General features: G+C 43.6%; 1 protein-coding gene across 1 annotated transcript in view; it reads left to right on the top strand.

Annotated features, from left to right (window-relative positions):
• The window catches only part of LOC146868232 (ATPase family AAA domain-containing protein 3-A), a 347,678-nt gene that overhangs the window by 116,187 nt on the left and 212,642 nt on the right, over positions 1–18,849 (top strand). The gene's annotated exons all lie outside the window — the stretch shown is intronic.

Raw genomic sequence — 18,849 nt, 5'->3', positions numbered from 1 at the left:
AATACAAGTGTGTTCCTACGCAGACATGCGTGGTTACGCATATCTAGTTTTAAGCAAGAGGTACAGTCTACCATCCTCAATCAACCCTTGGATCAGGAACATTTGTTTGGACCTACTGTGGACACATCTTTAGAAAGGATGAAAAAGGACACAGATACAGCCAAATCTATGGGGGCTCTACAAGCAACAACTCGTAGAGGTTCCTTTTGTCACTCCTCTTATAGGGGCGCCTCCAAAACAACTGGAACAGAAAACACCTCTTCCACATACAAAAGCCCCACTCAAACTTCCCCTAGCATAGGATATTTTAGAGGGACTTACAGGGGCAATAACAACAGAGGTAGAGGATGTGGTTCTAACACCCCCACCACAAAACAGTGACTTCCCTCCACTCCCCCGGACCACTCCACTCCAGTCAGTGGAAGACTATCACAGTTCCTACCTGTCTGGAATTCCATCACCACAGATAGGTGGGTAAGACAAATTATCCAGTATGGTTACTGCCTGGAACTTACTTCTACCCCCCACATACCTCCCAGACAACGTCCAATGTCCACAGAACATCTAAAGCTTCTCAAGCAGGAGGTTCCCTCTGTCTTGCAAAAACATGCAATAGAACTGGTCCCCCTACACCAGCAAGGTACAGGGGTTTACTCCCTTTATTTCCTCATTCTCAAAAAGGACGGCACTCTCAGGCCAATATTAGACCTCAGACTGTTAAACCTGTGCATACAATCTGACCACTTCCACATGGTCACATTACAACAGGTACTCCCGCTGCTCCAACAAGGTGACTTCCTTGCCACTCTAGATCTCAAGGACGCCTACTTCCACATTCCTATTCACCCTGCTCACAGGAAATACTTACGGTTTGTAGTGGAAGGACAACATTACTAGTTCAAAGTCCTCCCATTCGGAGTCACAACAGCACCCAGACAGCACCTTTACAAAATGTCTCGCTGTCGTAGCAGCCCACTTAAGAAGGCAACACATTCATGTGTTCCCTTACCTAGACGACTGGCTCATAAAAGCCAAGTCACACACAGATTGTGTGCAAAACGCACACAACACAATCCAGCTGCTACACAATTTAGGAGTCGCAATAAATCTCACCAAGTCACATCTCCAGCCATCCTACAACCAACAGTATCTAGGTGCAACAATAAATACGTCCAAAGCTCTTGCATATCCCAACCCAATCAGGATAGCCAGTATGCAAGCCCTCATAACAAAAAGGTAATAGGGATGATGGCCCCTTGCGTCTTAATCGTCCCTTACGCAACACTCCAAATGCGTCTACTACAGGAATGTCTAGCATAACAGTGAAACCAAGTTCATGGTCCACTTACAGATCTGGTGTTGGTAGGCAGTTGTACATATCGCTCTCTGCAATGGTGGAACGCAAAAAATCTTTCCAAAGGGCAGCCGTTCTCAGACCCGGTTCCACAAATAGTGCTGACAGCTGATGCATCGCTCACCAGCTGGGGAGCTCATCTCTTAAACCACACCATTCAAGGTATGTGGACCCCTCAACAGAAACTCCTTCATATCAATCACCTGGAGTTACTGGCCATATTTCTAGCACTGAAATCATTTCAGAAGCATTTCCTAGGCAAAACTGTCCTAGTCCGAACGGACAACATGACAGCAATGTACTACACACAAAAACTGGGGGGGACACACTCTCTGCAGCTTTCACGCCTATCACAAAGCATTTGGAGATGGGCCATTCCTCAAAAGATATACATCTCATCAGAGCACCTACCTGGGATACACAATCAAATTGCGGATCTGCTCAGTAGTCAACAACAACAGATTCACGAATGGGAACTTCATCCGCAAGTTCTTCATCCGTTTTTTCAAATGTGGGGCCACCCAGACATAGATCTGTTTGCCACACATTTAAACACAAAATGCCCAAGCTTCGCCTCCAGGTATCCACACCCATTGTCCAAAGGCAATACGATATGGATGAACTGGTCAGGCAGATTTGCGTGCGCTTTTCTGCCTCTCCTGCTCATTCCGTTACTGGTGCGCAAGCTCAAACAGTCTCTCACAATGATCCTGGTTGCTCCAACATGGGCCCGACAACCATGGCTCACAACACTGCTAGAACTCTTAGTAGTCTCACACCAAAAGTTGCATCTTTCCCCAAAGCTTCTCACACAGAACCATGGAGAGATAAGACATCCAGATCAGCTCAACTGAACCTAGCGATCTGGCTCCTGAAGTCTTAGAGTTTGGTTACCTCAATCTTCCACCAGACTGCATGAACGTCATTAGAGAAGCTAGACGTCCTACCTCTAGAGCATGCTATGCAGCTAATTGGAAAAGATTTGTTGTTTACTGCAATAACAACACAATCAATCCACTTGATGCTTCAACTCAAAACATTATCTGTTATCTCCTGCATCTACAAAGATGTAATCTGGCATACACATCCATACGATTACATCTTGCTGCTATAGCAGCTTACTTACAAAACAGACAACACTTGTCGTTGTTTAGGGTACCTCTCATCAAAGCTTTCATGGAAGGCCTTCAAAGGATAATCCCTCCCAGAATTCCACCCTCTCCAGTATAGAACCTAAGCATTGTCCTACCAGGTCTCATGGGTCCCCCATTTGACCCTTTACATAAATGTGAGTTACAGTTCCTCACACTGAAAGTAGCTTTTCTTGTGGCCATCACATCTCTCAGAAGAGTGGGTGAACTCCAGGCATTAACCATACAAGAACCATTTTTGCAAATACATCACAACAAAGTGGTTCTTAGGACAAACCCTAAATTCTTAACCTAAAGTAACGTCAGCTTTTCACCTTAACCAGTCTGTTAAGCTCCCATTTTTTTTCCCTCAACCATACTCAGTAGCAGAATGAGCTCTTCATACGCTTGACGTCAAAAGACCTATTCTTTACTACATTGAAAGGACAAAAAGTTTCAGGAAAACTAAACAACTTTTTGTAGCTTTTTCACCACCACATAAGGGCAATCCTATATCAAAAGCTGGAATTGCCAGGTGGATCGTTAAATGCATTCAAATATGCTACCAAAAAGCAAAGCGTACATTATCCATTTACCCTAGAGCGCATTCCACACGCAAGCTAGGGGCATCCATGGCATTCTTAGGAAACATCCCCATGGATGACATTTGCAAAGCCGCAACATGGTCTACACCGCACACTTTCACAAAACACTACTGTGTTGATGTGCAGGCAAAACAACAAGCTAGTGTGGGCCAGGCTGCACTAAGAACACTTTTTCAAACTACTGCAGCACATACATGTAGCCACCGCTAATGGGGTAACTGCTGTATAGTCTATGCAAAAGTATGTGATCTACCGCTCATATGCCTCGAACGGAAAATGCTACTTAACAGTATGCATCTGTTCTTGGCATGTAGAGCTGCAGATCCGCATACGCCCACCCGCCTCCCCGGACACCTATATGTGTTGCAGTACTATCTTACTTAGATACATTACACATGGACATCTTTCTTTCTATTTCTAACTACTCCATCATCACCCTTTATGGCGAAAACAATCTGGAGATGGGAGTCAATGCCCATGCGCACTACTAACCAAAGGAGGAGTCACCTATCTCGTAACTACAAAGACTTCCATAATAACAAAAGTGCAAACATCTGAGCCCAACACCAGATGGCGATCTATGCAAAAGTATGCGGATCTACAACTCTACATTGCATGAACAGATGCATGCTGGTAAGTAGAATTTTGCTTTTGTAGTATGAAGGCTTGCTTTAGATCAAACCAAACGGTGGGTAACTGTTCCAGTGTGGGCACAATAGTTGTCCACAGAGAAAGAGAAAAAGGAACAGAAAGGACTAGGTCTAAACCTCACAGGCTAGAGGCAAGCCCAAGTCTTGTCTCTTGCTGCCCTCACACATCCCAAGGGATGTCATGCTTCATCATCGGGCGTTGCTTCTTGTCGGGTCGGCGCTGCAATGCCCTATGGGACCCCAAAGGGTCGCTTTAGCAGGGATCTTTTGATAACGCCGTATGATGAGTGAGGATGTGAGATTGAGAGTTCATAAGAAAGGGTGAGTGAGTGAGTGAATGATTAAAACTGGCTAGGGGATACCAAAACGAAATTAGTTTAATGTGTCAGTTCCCCTGAGAGGTTAAAAAACCTGTAGGTTGTGCGTTTACTGACTAGGCAATAATGTGTCTCAGTAACTCTTCGGTCAACATGTTTCACGCCCTTAAATGGTTGTAACGATCCCTGGCGCTTCCTTAGGACCAATGAAGTGAATAAAACCGTGATTGAGTAAAGAACCCTACTAAAGAGAAATAGGCGGTTCCCCTTGTGACAAGCCACAAGGTGGATTAAGCTCAATTAGTGACTGCTCTTGTTGCGACCTAGATGGGGAAAGAAGAATAGAAAACGAAACGCAAAGGGTGAAATTATTATAAGTCTCTCAGCAGTGAGATGATTGATTGCACCTCATCCCAGTAGTGTATTCACATGATGAGCTCAGGAAAATACAGATGAGACATACAACATAAATGTAGAATGATGCTCCACGTTGAGACAATTGATTGCACTTCACCACATTGATGCACTCGATTATCAGGCAAACGAAAAAGTGCCAATGGTGCCTTAGTAGAGTTTAAGCAGATGGCGTTACTCACACACCAGTATACATACAGGGCTCATGCGCCGAAATCGTGGTATCACAAAACATTCTTCACAGTTTAGCGAGACCTTTATATTGTGCCATAAAGAATACAACTGTACAGTGGGCGCCTAGGTTAATTGTGGGAATATAGCGCCAAAGTGCAAACTCTCATTCCAAAAAACTTCCGGCACATAGCACAAAAGCATGGTATAGGTTGCGGTGAAGTAGAACATGGCATGTCAGGCGTTCCTACCTATTAGTAAGTTGTGGGTCGCTGCAGAGGCTATCGCATGTTCGCCTTGCACCAGAACGGCCTGAGAATCAAAAAATGCGGAGAAAGGAGAACATACGATGTAATAGCAGCTCAGCGTAAAACGGGTGTCTTGAAAACCCAGTCGCGGTCACAGATGACCAACACAATAGTACTCACGGTTGTCGTCGGGTGCACTGCCTTCCAACACCTACCCCTTACACACATGCCTGCATATTGACGGGCTGCTAGCACGGTCTCCCTGATATAGAGAAGGTCCTGCTCTCCGGAGTGCCTGACTTCCGGTGGGCGTGTTTCTTGATACCACTGCGCATGTGCGGGTGCCATCTTAGTGGTGAATCTAGAATTTCACTTGAGTACATGTTTCTTCAACCTACTGCACATGCGCAGGCGTCATCTTAAAGTGGTAAATTTTGGACCTCTCTTTGATACACGGCAAAAGACAGTATTTGTTGATAAAAAAACAAACTATGTTTATGGCGTAGCAGTGCCATAGTCATTAGGATGTGTCTAATCACAATTTTCGTGAGATCACACTACATATGTTTGTAAACTTTTAACCCAAATGTGAGTGCACCACCAGCACCAAGAAACTATTTTGTCCATCCACTGTTAATATTACACAAGTTGTTCCTTTATTCTTCTTGTTCAACAAAACAACAGCCAAACAGGCGACGCGTTTCATCCAACTGGTGTGAACTTCATCAGGGCTTGATAAATGTATATAAGCGTCTAAGATCATAAGTCCTTATAAAAAGTAAAAGGAGGTTTAGGGACTATATTAGTCCTGTATTGCAACTGTTCCCTCCTGGATCCAGGGACAGTTCAAGAATGAAGCGGCTCCTGTGCCGGGCATCAAAGAAGACCGTCCTTAATTTCTGTCCTCTTGCTCTGTAAGATGACGGAAATTAAGGACGGTCTTCTTTGATGCCCGGCACAGGAGCCGCTTCGTTCTTGAACAATCACGAAGCCCTGCTGTAGAATAGGGAACAATATCAGACCACAAGAGGTAGCCCGTAAACCACAGTGAGACTGGGGCTGTACATTATATCAAACAGTGTCTCAATGCGGATTTCATTGTAAGGACCAATTATGCAAAAGCAAAATATTAAATAGAGAACTTGTTGGAGGAATAAATCCACATAGGGAAAAACACACAGGGAGACGGAAGGTGTAGAATTACATGTATTAAGGATGCTCAGCACATGATGGACATATTAAACATCATATGTACAAATCACATGGACAAGAAGCACTGCGTAACATATAGGATAGGATAGAATAGGGAACGTCAAGGCGATGAAGTGATGACCTGTGTCAGCACCTTTACACCCTTCTCTAACCAGATAAAGCAAATCATTCTACGGAATTGGAGGATCCTGAATACAGATTCACTTAACATTGCAGAATCTAGATTTGCCTTCAAAAGAACAACCAATTTAAGGGACCAGTTGATACACGCAAGACCCCGTCCATGCAGAAAACCAGGTAATACAAACCTGTGGGATTTACCTCGAGTAACAGGACATTACCAGTGCAGCACCTGCAGTGCATGTGCCTCTACCAAGCACACAGACACTACAACTGAGTGATTTCATGTGGGCACAACGACAATATACGAATTGCAATACGGGAACTGTGTATACCTCATCTCATGCCCATGTGATCAGCTCTACGTCGGCATGACAACGAGGCCTATCAAGACAAGGATTAGCGAACATAAGAGTACCATACGGTGTGCACGCACTTCCACTAGAATGTGTAACCACTTCATCGAAAAGAGACACTCTATTGACGGCATAAAATGGACTATCCTGGAATCCAATCCTGCATAGAGCAACACGTCTCAATTGAGACGTGAACCTCCTTCAGACTCACATCAGGCGACTTAATCATTTTGCGATTGTTATTTCGTGCTCTCTTTCTAGCTTTTTTATGACACGTGTGAGGTAGTTCTTATCGCTCCGATTAGTGGTGAGAGCTGCTGCTTGTGAGTTTAAATCAGTGATGGAACTGCAATTTCGCCAGATTCTCAAATTTGCCTTTGGCAGGTTCTCTTGTAGGGCCTTAGGATGCTGACTGTCGAATGGGAGAAGGCTGTTGCAGTCAGTTTCCTTTTTGTATGTCCTGGTATGCAGGTATCCTTGTTGCAAGGAGATCATCAGGTCTAGGAAGGGAAGTTCCGTCTTGGACTGTGTCTTTGTGAAGCGCTTGCATTAGCTTCCTGAGGTATTGCTGCAGGAGACAAAAGGCCTTAAACCTCTGTAGCTTTTCCAACTTTGAATGTGATTTCCTCAGCTGAGGGGCTAAAGATTAAGTATACACGAAGTATGCATTTGCGTAAAAGTGATTCTAGATCCATCCATCTCTGCACTCGTACTGTGGTTTATGTTTTCTGTATGTTTTCTGCATATTCATGTGTACTTGCCAATGATTTGTTGCGTTCATGGGCATCTGTGTGTGGTCAATTGTCTGTGAGCATCTGTGCGGAAAGCGGCCTCTATGCCTTTTGAACTTTGTGCTGGGTCACATATGTGCAAGTTGGTTAGTGCCCATGGCCTGTTGCCCTATAGATACGCATAGGTGTCTGTAGGTATGTTGTTGTCTTCATGCATGTTGTGTGTAAACTGGACCATTATCCTATACTGTTTATACTGTAGAGGAAACTGAGAAAACAAAATGATGCTATATGTTACTCCCAGACGTTATGAAGGCAGCAACACGGAAGGTTTCTTCAACATATTCAGAATTGTCAGATGTTCACATGTTGAGCTTTCTGGGTCAGGATTTGCAGCATGTGGCTTCAAAGTCTAATTAAGTAATAGGGCTTTTAGCTTCTGTTTAAATCAGTCCGAAATTACCTATATGCTTACCTACCACATGCATTATTAATAGCGTAAGTATACCGTCCTACTAAATTGTACCAGCTGTTCTCTCATTACCGCTGTGACAGCATGTTTTAACTCGTCACTTTGCGGTCTTGCTACAGACTGCTTAGTATACAACATTATACAGAGCCAACCCTTGCTCATGATTAGGTGGCTTCCTTTTTTTTTTTTTTTAAACATCTTATTGTTACATCGTTTGTTCGAACAAACTAACAGTATACATCATTGTGACATTAATTAATTTGCATTCATAATTTCCGTTTATCATAGGGCCTGTTTCCTGACCTGCCATTCTTAGTTTCCCTGTCTTGTCCTTTAGTCAGTTAGGAATGAGGGGGAAAGAGTCCATCTCCTGTCCAGTGAAGTCCAACTTAGTTACTATCCTTTATTCATCTTTTTGTCATTTGTTGTTCTTGCTGTCTGAGTTTCTTCCTCATCATGGTGGGCTATTATTCAAACTATAATTTCTTCCCTTGTGCCCAGATTTTGTAAGCTTTCTTGGAGCATCCTCTGCCCATGCATATGACATTCTTGGCCACCATGCACTAGTTCATGTTGTCACACCATGTATCAAAAGCTGATGTTTTTGTGGCCAGTCCCTACCCACAGTCTTCCAATGTCCTATCATATTTTCTGGTATCTTGGCACCACTTTGTCGCCCCGTTTCCCAATACTGCCACCTTCTCTTTTAGTTCCTCTGGATTCAGTCACATCTGATTGGCACTTTCCTGTCTTTTTTCCAGAAAATCTGCCCATAGGGACAGTCCCATAGTGTTTTTCAAAGAGTTCTTTTGCACTCATATCCACTTAGAAATGTATCAGTCAGTTGTGGCTTTCCTCATGGGATATATTAGGGTACTTGTATAATAGGTTTTATGCAGAATTTTCAACTGGATTAATTGGAATCCTGCCCTTCTGGCTACCACCCATGGCCTTCTTTCTCCCTGCCTGTTCCCGTTCCTTATTTACAAACTCGTCAGTGTCCTTTTCCACCTGAGTTCTTGGGTTGTCTAATGTGCCTAGAGTAGACTAGATGTCCTTCTTGTCAATCTCCGTTACCTCCCTATTCTATCTTTGTACCTCCTCTGGAGCATAACTTGTTTACTCTTGCTTTTTGATTGGCTAGGGTGTAGTCTTCAACTGCTGATGTCATGGAACACCTTTTTTTTTATGTGATGACTTGTTTAGCACTCTACGGAAGTTCATGTTTTGATCTTGGAGTGCTCACTTACCCTGGCTCTTACCTCCCAACCTCCCTCCAGGTGCTTCTCTGCCGCACGGTAGGTGCTAAATAGCAGCCTTGGTGAACCCCTGGATGCTGTCCCACTGCACTTTTGTGGGCCCCTTTTGCAACCTTATTTTTATTTATTGATCTACTTTTAAGTTTGCTGCATGCACACACAGTCCCTCTCTTGAGCCATGGTGATTGTCTTTGCCCATGGAGTTGGTTTTTTAAATCAGCTGGCATTGGCAAATCCAGTGGTGACGACTGGCCATGGTAAAAGTGCTGACAGCAGAATACTGTTTGCTATATTTTCAGAGTGGCTGCTGCATTGCGTGATGTCAAGGCTCAACGCGTTGCATACCCCAATATGGTGGCAATCTTAAGTGTGGGAAACTATTTTCTATGCCTTTAACATGACCAGTAGGTCTATGGCGACGGGAACGGCTGGCTTGGCCAGTGCTTGTTTCTCTTGTGGATGGTGAGTCTGAAAGTGCCTGTGACATCTTGCATCCTTTTATTGTGAGATTCAATAAAAGAACGCAGTTTGGAGACCTTTAATTTTTTTTCTCTATTACACGCAGTGCATCATGGCATGCATCATAAAAGTCTGATTTAACACCTGCAAAATTGTCATCGTTTCTGAATCCTAGGCATAATGGGGTAAGCAGCAAAACAATCTTTAAAAGGCTTTTCAAAATGGAATTTCACTCAAGTTGGAATTTAACAGACAAACAACTGAAAACCGACATGCCTCCAAAAGGACTCCACTTCGAGTAAGTAGTCAGGCACGAACAATGAAATAACTTGGCTGTAGCTTCCTTTTAACAGCAATAGAGCTTATGCTTCAGTAGCTTGTACAGGTAGCCACTCCAGCCATGAAGAGTATGTCAAAATATCTAATATAGCACTACCTGACATGCAAATAATTGTGTGTTTTTCTACTGTTTGTACCCTACGATTGCTTGTGATCTCAAAAAGCCTCCTCTGAATTCCCATAAAAATTGACTGACTTACATTTTCCAGTTGTTTCCCCGGCTTTTTCTGTCATATGTTCTCTTCACTTTCTATCCTCTGCATGCCTACTATCTGAGCAGAGCTTACCAAAAGTGACATGCATGTTCACCTTAATCCCTAATGCCATGTTTCTGCAAAATGCCACCACCTCATCTCAAAGATCACAACCTGTCCTTTAAAAGTCATACCCTGAAACAAACTTCATCTTCTGTAGCTCTTCTACTAATACGGTCAACCATTTGCATAAATTCTCAAACCCCTACCACTAAAGAGCACACATAACTCCTATTAATTTAATCTGCCACTTGGATACTGGGGTACATGGCGTAGAATCCTTCAAAACACAAGACTAATCCCAATAACTACTGAATAACCAAAACCCGTTGGTTTCATAGCAGCGTGCTGCCCTACTTAAAGCACTTCACCACCTTATCAGGGGTAGTAAGCATTATATAAATTAAACTGCAATGCAATCTATAATCCTGCTGGACAGCACTAATTCCAATACCATAAGATCCATCAGTCAGGCAGTCGATTGTAGTTCATACAGATTGCATAATTTACTTACACTGCTTGACTTGCGCTCACCCACACTGCTGCAGGCTCAAGTCCATCATCCAATACTGTCCCAGTCCACAGCAATAAGCCACCCATCCCCAACTGAACAGGCATGGAACAACTAAAGAGACCTGCTACATTCTGCTGGTCAGCAGAGAACTTTAATTTTGCCCTGTACTGCAAGTCCCAACAAGCTGCACACCATCACCGCTTCTTGAATTCTCACAATGACAATCAGCTATAGGATTATGTTGCCAGAAAATCTCCCATCAGGTCTTCCCCCAACCTATGCCTGCTGTCCACCCTACATTTAAAACAAACTATCTCAGATGGACATCCCAGTGCAGTTACCAGCTGTGAGAAATTGCTATTCGTTGCAAAGGATGCAAGGAAGAAACCAGTAATAACTCCACAATTGTCTTTTTACTGGGAACCAGGTGAAACCCATTATAGCACTAGACTCTTTAAAGGTAGCGATGCAGAGCAGTCCAGTGTCTACTCAGGGGAGCTGGTATGGGCTAGAAAGAAACATTTGCTGGCACAAAATACCAACACTCAGTAAATTGTCTAGTCCGTGCTTTTTCTGGTTTAAAAGATAAAATACTTTTGTTACACACAGACTCCTAACCAATGTTTATTAAGTTACAAATCTGTACATTTGGTAGATTGAAATACAGTTTAAACCCTCATAGCACATGACACCCCTGGTGGATCCTGCACCATATAATCACAGTGCCCCATCCTCCAAACATCTAATACAACATTGTAATTTTAAATAAGTCGGGCCTGCTGGCTTTGTCGGGGTGTCCCCCAAATTAGGTAATGCGGACATGTCATTATTTAACCTTGCATCATCATTTAAAAACATGCATAAGAATGAGAACTATTGCATTGTAGTATCATTGGATTCATTAAAATGCATTTTTATTTCAAAAACATGCATGTCAAAGTCTATTAAATTCTATGCCACTGCAGTCATAGGACCAACCGCAAGTGGTCCCTGCCGGTCAAAGCCCAAGGGCAAAAGCGCCAGCTTTACGAGTGATTCAAGCTGAGTAAAACGTCTCCTGGGTCATGTATACCTCTCCCTCCGAGGATTAAGGTGATACATACAAAACATTCGAAAAGGGTGCGGCTGTACATCATGCAGCCACCCCACAACACCTGTAATTACCATTGGTGCTGCTCCCGCACCCCCCTTGGGGCACCACAAGAAAGACAGTTGACCATTTTCAAGCCTTCACAGGACATTAGGGTGCTCTCCTAGGCCGGAGCTGTGGATGTGAGTGACCCCGAAAGGTAAGCAAGCGCTGCATTCTTTTCTCTTGTTTCCTTTTACTTTTGTGGGGTTTTGATGGGTGCCCCAGGCCGTCTCCCCAAAGCAAGCTTTTGTTTTAAAAAAAATAATTTGAGAAAGGAGGGGTTTGGGGGCGGGGTCGGCTGGGGTTCATATGTGCCTCGTAGGTACTTATCGGCATGAGGACCGACCCCTTCAAGGTCCCACCCCCTCCTCACACAGTGAGATTTTCTGTTTAAGTTGCAGGTCTGAAATAGTGAAGCGCTGACCCGTATCCCCACCGCCCAATTTACTGTGTGTGAGACTCTGGTAATGAGACTTTCGCAGTAAAAGTCAAACCCTGGGTAATCATTTGTGAAAAATCCAGGTGGACTAAATGGGTGGAACGCCTCTGCTGTGCATACCATAAACTACCCTGCAGAGCTGTTCAAAGCTGCCAGCCTATTGAAACCCCTATACTGTGTGTCTTTCTCTTACGCTTCTTCATCCATCAGCCTGCTAAGCTCTGTGTCCCATAGCGCGATTACTGCTCCTTGTCAGACGTCACACACAACATGGAAACAGTTCCCACATTGGATCAAACCAAAGACGGTGGTTACCTTCCAACCACACACACACCACAAAGTGTATCATGGTACCCTTGTAGACAAGTGCTTCCGAGCATCACGTAGGGGTAGTAAGTCCTGTGTAATAACTGTTACAATACAATTCAATTGCTATAGCCCCCGTTGTTAATAAATACGAAGCCAGATTATTTTATATTAACTATATACAAGGAGGGTAAAGGATTATATGTGCAGTGCAGATTCTGTATTGAATTACTTCAGTGGGCCCTCAATCTGGATGGTTAAGGAAAATAATACATGTGGATGAAACAATTTGGTCAGGTAGGGAAGCTGGAATTTGAGTCCAAGGTTCATGTAGTGCAGCTTAGAGACTTAGGGGTTACATCCTTCTCTCTTCCGTTTAACACCAAAAGGTCAGTGCTTTTTATTTCAGTAATTCAATTAGCATTAGTATATGGACTTCAGTAAATACATTTATCGCATCTTAAACGGATACTAAAGATGCACATATACATGTGTATAGTTATCAAACGTTTCAAGGTGTGCTTTTCTGTATGGCATGTTGACACAGAAGACAGCATTACCCAATTTCCTAGCTCCATACATGACCACCTTCTCCAATTCAGGTTCTGTCTTTGAATTCTGGGATTTGTAGTCCATTTTTCCATTTTGAAGAACTACAGAATTCAGAGGAATGAAACTTGGACTGGAGCAGCTTACCGCGCCTGGACCTGGGAAACTTGGCAGCTTAGTGAAGATCAAACCGAGACCAAACATGCCTGTTTGAAGCCATGCTGTACTGCCAGGCAGGCCTCCTTGAAGAGGTGTAACACAAGGAGCAAACTGTGGGGGCCCCTTCATTGTTGCTATTTATTTAACTGCAGTAATTGAGGTGCTCAGCTCCCCCAAAATCGTTCTGTTTCTCAAGTCAGTTGTGCCAATAGTAACACTAACCTAAAATAGCATCTCCTAACTCCCCTTACTCTGCTGTCTCCCCTGGCTTGACAAACAGTATGGTTTTAGGAGAGGCTCAACGCCTCAATGACACAAGTAAAAATAAAAAAAAATGAACAAAGCTAAAAGCCCATTGGACTCCCACGGAGTTTGTTCCTCAGGTTACAGCGCTCCAGGGAGACCTAAGCCATGTGTAGCATGACTTCATGCTCTGTCTGATGCTGTTGAATCTTCAGTTTCCACTTCAAATGTTGGTGGTATATTGTCCTTGGGTCGCTCATACTCCGAATCCTGGGGGATCAATCCGCGCTGTCCCTCCCGGCTCCTACACCCCTGATGTGTTTATTCCCCGAGTCCAGTGTTAGGGAAGATTGCTCTCGTCACTCCGCGAGGCAGCGGGGTGAGCCTCATGAATACTTTCACTTTGGTGCATATTGACCAGGGGTGATCCTCCCGATACCTCACGTATGTCCGGCACTGAAGGAAGAATCGCAGGGCTGCTCGGGCTGGCGCGTGCTGCCTTCAGGTGGCCATCCCTGCCTGGCAGCAAACCTGGACTTCAGCTTGGAGGCGCGTGCACTTCCATGCCACCAGCCCACCATTCTTCCTCCTTGGCAGGGTTTATGCCTTCCGTGGTGAGTGAATGAAGGCGGTTCCTCAATCCAGGTCTAAATTCTAATCCTAGATCAGGTTCACTACAATAACATAAAAGTTTGTTGAGTGGAGTCGTAGAGATTCAAACTGGTATGAACGAATCCACTTATCTTATAGGTCAATGAATTCAAACAGAGTTTCTAATCTTGAATGTGAATCTCTTCTTATGGTGGGTGATATTAAAGAACTTTGAATAACGTACCTGCCACGTGCTCCCATTTTGTATGACACCTTCCTCTGGTACTTTTTTTTTCTTAAGCGAATAGCATGTTGCTGCTAAGCAGCCTTTCCCATTAATCACGCAATGTACGCTTATCCAAAAAGTCCGGGTTGGTTGAGGGGGGTCTATCAGAGCAGGAAGGCACATGTCAACTTTTTTTAATTTTTTTTTATCTCGGTGTGAATCTCCCTATAGATATAGAACGAGTTGAAAGGAGCTTTATTGTTTTCCCGCTCCCCACATTTATTAACACTTGGTGGCGCCAAAAACCAACGTATAACGAGGAAGGCCTGTAAAATGAAACCCATTTTCTCATGTTCATTATGCCTGGGATTCTGTGCTTTATTCTGTTGCGGATAGGCTTGGAGAAAAGAAAAATGCGAGTTAAAACATTTTTAGCTTTCAGTTATTTTTTATTCTTCGGAATATTGCCATATACCAACCGATTTGCACGAAACTAAAAAAAACGCTTAAAACACTTTACATAGATGAGGCTGAGAACTCACCTACAACATTGTAGGCTCACCAAGGTCTTCTTCATAAAAATGTACCCATTAATGGTGTAATACGCATCGGACCAGTTTTCCTGAAGTGAGAATATTTGTCTAAATAGGGACGTGGAAATATTTCTCAAATTGTATGATGTCTCAGGAATGGGGTGAATCCAAATGACTCAATTATGTTTGTTTCTAGAATGAATGCAGGAGGTGGTCTGTACTTTTATGGAAAATATGGATCTAATTGCCAGTTACCGCCTTTCTAACGTATGCTAATATGGAGTATACCTAAGAAATATTGAAGATTATTATGGAATTAATAAATAATTTGTTTTGTAAAGGCATTATTCCGGATATGATCAGTCCACGGTGTAACTCCTTATTTAGGAAAGATTCATTAGTCTCAGTCATTAAAAGCTGCTGCTATGTATCTAATATTCCTCCTTTGCTTAAAGACTTCGAGAAAGCAGCCACAACTCCTTCGCGCCCTTTCACTGTCCAATTGCTTTACTGAAGAACCCAAAGCTTGAGCCCAACAGAGGTTTCGGTATGCGTTTAGTCCGGTCTTCAAAATTCATTCTGTAGGAGCACAGCATTGCCCAGGTTATTGGACCTGTCTGTTGCTTTTAGGACCCCTGATCTCTCTCCTATCGTCTAGGATTTGTAGAGTAAAGGTTTCGAATCAGGCTAGCGAACAGTTCATCCCTTGTTTCAAAAATAGATGCTGGGACATTTTCCTGGCAATGCTTCTTTGTATTGTGGACCCTTGAAGTGTGGTGTACTCCAGGTTCCTGCCTGTTACCTGTATTATTTAACATCCATGTCTTAACTTCAAATTCTGCAGTCCTGAGTGGGGTTGTATTCTCCAGTTATGAACATAATACTCAATAGATATTTAAACTGAGTGCCGTGACCAAGACCTGCAATTTATAAAATCCATCTGTTCAACATTTCTGTCTGGGTGGAGGGTAGGACTGCAGTCTTTCTGTGAGATGGGGAAGTTACCAAGAAGGGCATGGCCTTTTGTCTGTCCCTGATTACTTCTTCATTTGGCCTGACTTCAGCCAGGGGCAGAAACATTCTACCTCTTTGTGCCTGTGTTGCTGGTGCTCCAGGTTGGAGCCAGCCGTACTGCTAGCTGCTGTGAGAAGCATCACTGTGCACAAAATCTGTGTCTATCGAGCTGCTTATGGAGGACAATCGGGAAGAGGAACCACCGCAAACCAGTTTTTCAGTCTGAGATAGTGGATCCACATCCCCTGCCTAGAAGATGTGTTGTGTATCCAAGTTGGACACAAGCCACCCCACTTTGTTCCATTTCGAAGTCCATAGTGATCATCAAAGGGAGTTTTTCGCAGAGTACTTAAAGGACTGCTGTGCAGCCAGGGCAGGTATCTGTCTGACAGCTAGTCTTGCAGAGGTGATGGGACATCATCTAAAGTCTACACTGTGCTACAGGAGCTCTGGATTTGCCTGAAGCACCGGTGAGCCTCCCTGCTGAGAGAGGAAAGGAATATGCCGATCCCTGTAGGTGTAGAGACAGATCAGCATGTCCCCAGTGGCTGAGGGACATCCACATAGAGCGAACTGAGGAGGGCGAAGGTGGTCCATTGGCCTAGTCTCTCATACGAGTTCTTGGTGGGACGTGCTCCAGCTTCACAATCATCATAGGCCAGGACTGGGGCTGCAGCTGCTGTAATCAATGTAGGACAACTAGGTAATTAAAAGAACTGTCTTTTTCTTAAACGAGAACTGCGCTTGATTTGTAATTATTGTATCTGTTGGTTGATTGATGATTGCTAAGCTTGAGAACCCCCATACTTCCTTTCTGAGAATCATGTGGCATCTCAGCCTGCTACCCTGAGAGTCAAGTTTGGAAAGTGGTGTACTTCGCTCAGATTTCAGAGGTATAGCAGGACAGGCCCAGGGACACAAGTGGCAAGCAACCTTGACCACCACGGTTAGGGCCCAGTAGCCGCTGTCTGCTTCTGACCGACCCTCACCACCACCACCAATACTAAACGGGGTCTGACCATGAGAAATAGATTTATGACATCTGCAAGCCCCATGGTATATGGATAGCTAGAGTGTGATGTGAGCAGTGGGAGAAACTATACTCAACAGTTTCGGTTCATAAAAAGTAGTTAGCTTGGAGAGTTGCAAGACTTGCTGGCAACTGGGTACAAAAGTTGTTTTTTAAAAATGTTTTAATTGGTGTTTTTAGATGCAGGTCTTATAGTCCATACAAGTTACTACATTAGACACATCTCGGCTAAGTGTTTGACATAGCTTTTCGCATTTAATATCTTCATATATGTTGAGGTGTCACTGAGAATAGAATTGATTTTGCCATACATTTATTCTTAAATGTATCTTTTTCTGGATAAATTCCAGATAAATCTGTCTCTTCCAGGCTTATCTGTAATTGTGTTAATTTCCTGGGTCACCTTTTATCCTGTTACATAGTAACTTTTTTTAATCGGGTATTTTCGTTATTTTAATTTAAACCTAAAATTATAATGTAATGAAGAGACTTGAGCATGCATTTTTTTTCTTTCTCGTTACAGTTATCAGTCTGGGAAGGGCCCCATTCACACGTATAAAGAGAAGAAAGGGGGGCGTTCTTAAAACTAGTCAGGTGGTCTCCTAATACTGTCCCCCAAATTGAAAGTCGTTAATCAGTGAGGAGTGATTCTGGCTGTTCATGTGACATAAATATTCCCCCTCCCTCCCCCCCAGCCCCCTCCTATAGTTTCTTTAAAATTGACTTCTGTTGTGCAAACCACTCTGATGTCATCGCCAGGTTTTATCATTGGTTCTCTTTAATTTTAAGGGGTCTGTCTTCATTCTTGGTGAACATTTCAAATTCCATTTCCATCTCAACCAAGTCCCGTGCTATAGGGCCTGCTCCAAGACTCCTAATGTCCTCCCTGGTTTTTGCATCGACCCACTGTCTCACTGCTGTTGTCTAGTTTCTAATCATCAGCCCAGAGGTAGATTTCCAATACATTGTGCTAGCTCTTTTAGCTAATATTAATTTTTAATCTGCAAATGTTGTTGCTCTTCCTGTCTTCAGTCATACAGGAGTCTCTTGTTTTCCTTGCAGCAACATTACTTAATGCTACTCGATTAAGGTAGTGATTAATATCTGCAGTCTGTTTGAGTTTCTATTTTCTACTTTGTGTGTGCATCAGTTCATAGAATTCTTTCATAATAGCCTTTCCGTATTCTGATTAAGACTGGGGTTCAGAGTCATCCCATTCTTGCTGCATATAGAGGAAAAAGGTTTTAGCATTCCTTCTGTACTCTCTGAACTGGTCTCTCCCTTTTGACCGCCACCCCCATGTCCATCATCTAAGGAATCTTCCTGTCCCAGGCCTGAACGTATCCTCAGGATCGAATCGATGCTCTAGTGGTCCACCTCTCAACAGCCCCAAGTCTGGTTACAAATAATACGCAGACTAAAGGGTGGTTAAGCGGGGGAAGGGAAGGATGGGGACAGCAGGGAGGGAGACCTGTATGAGACACAAAGATGAACAAGGGTTATTACAAGAGCCTTACCCCTCTTCTCCCTCTCTCTCGCTATTGTTCTCTAGTACCCATACTTCCACTAACCTGTAAAGGAAAATAACGATGGCCAGCCATCAGGGGTGCTGAGCGAATCCTCTATGCCTGGGTGAAGCTTATGATGTGAGGAAAAAACCTTGGCTCTGTCAGTCACCCCTGTGAAAATGAAAGGATATCTCAAACAACGTGTTTTTTGGCTACGATTGTCAAAATGAGGCAAACAGTACAGCGATGCTCACAATGTTTAACTGTAATAGTTAGCCAAGGTCAGCCGGTAGAAACAGGTACACTACCAGTAGAGTTACGTCACTCATACATAGTGCAATGTCACATGAGATAGCTGTGGTTTGAGGGCGACCCCTCCTTCGTAAAGGATCTGGTGGTAATTTCCCTCGCATGAACTCTGTAATCGGATTCAGGGTAGAGTTTGCCAACGTAGGGAAAAGCACACCACAACCTCAAAGCAGTTCAGTAAATATTTTACCAACAGGGCGAGCGT

The sequence above is a fragment of the Triturus cristatus genome, chromosome 1_2 (genome assembly GCF_964204655.1).
Source record: "Triturus cristatus chromosome 1_2, aTriCri1.1, whole genome shotgun sequence".
NCBI classification, from domain to species: domain Eukaryota; kingdom Metazoa; phylum Chordata; class Amphibia; order Caudata; family Salamandridae; genus Triturus; species Triturus cristatus.
The sequence above is the reverse complement of the archived record's forward strand: the minus strand, read 5'-3'. Positions and strand labels throughout refer to the sequence as shown.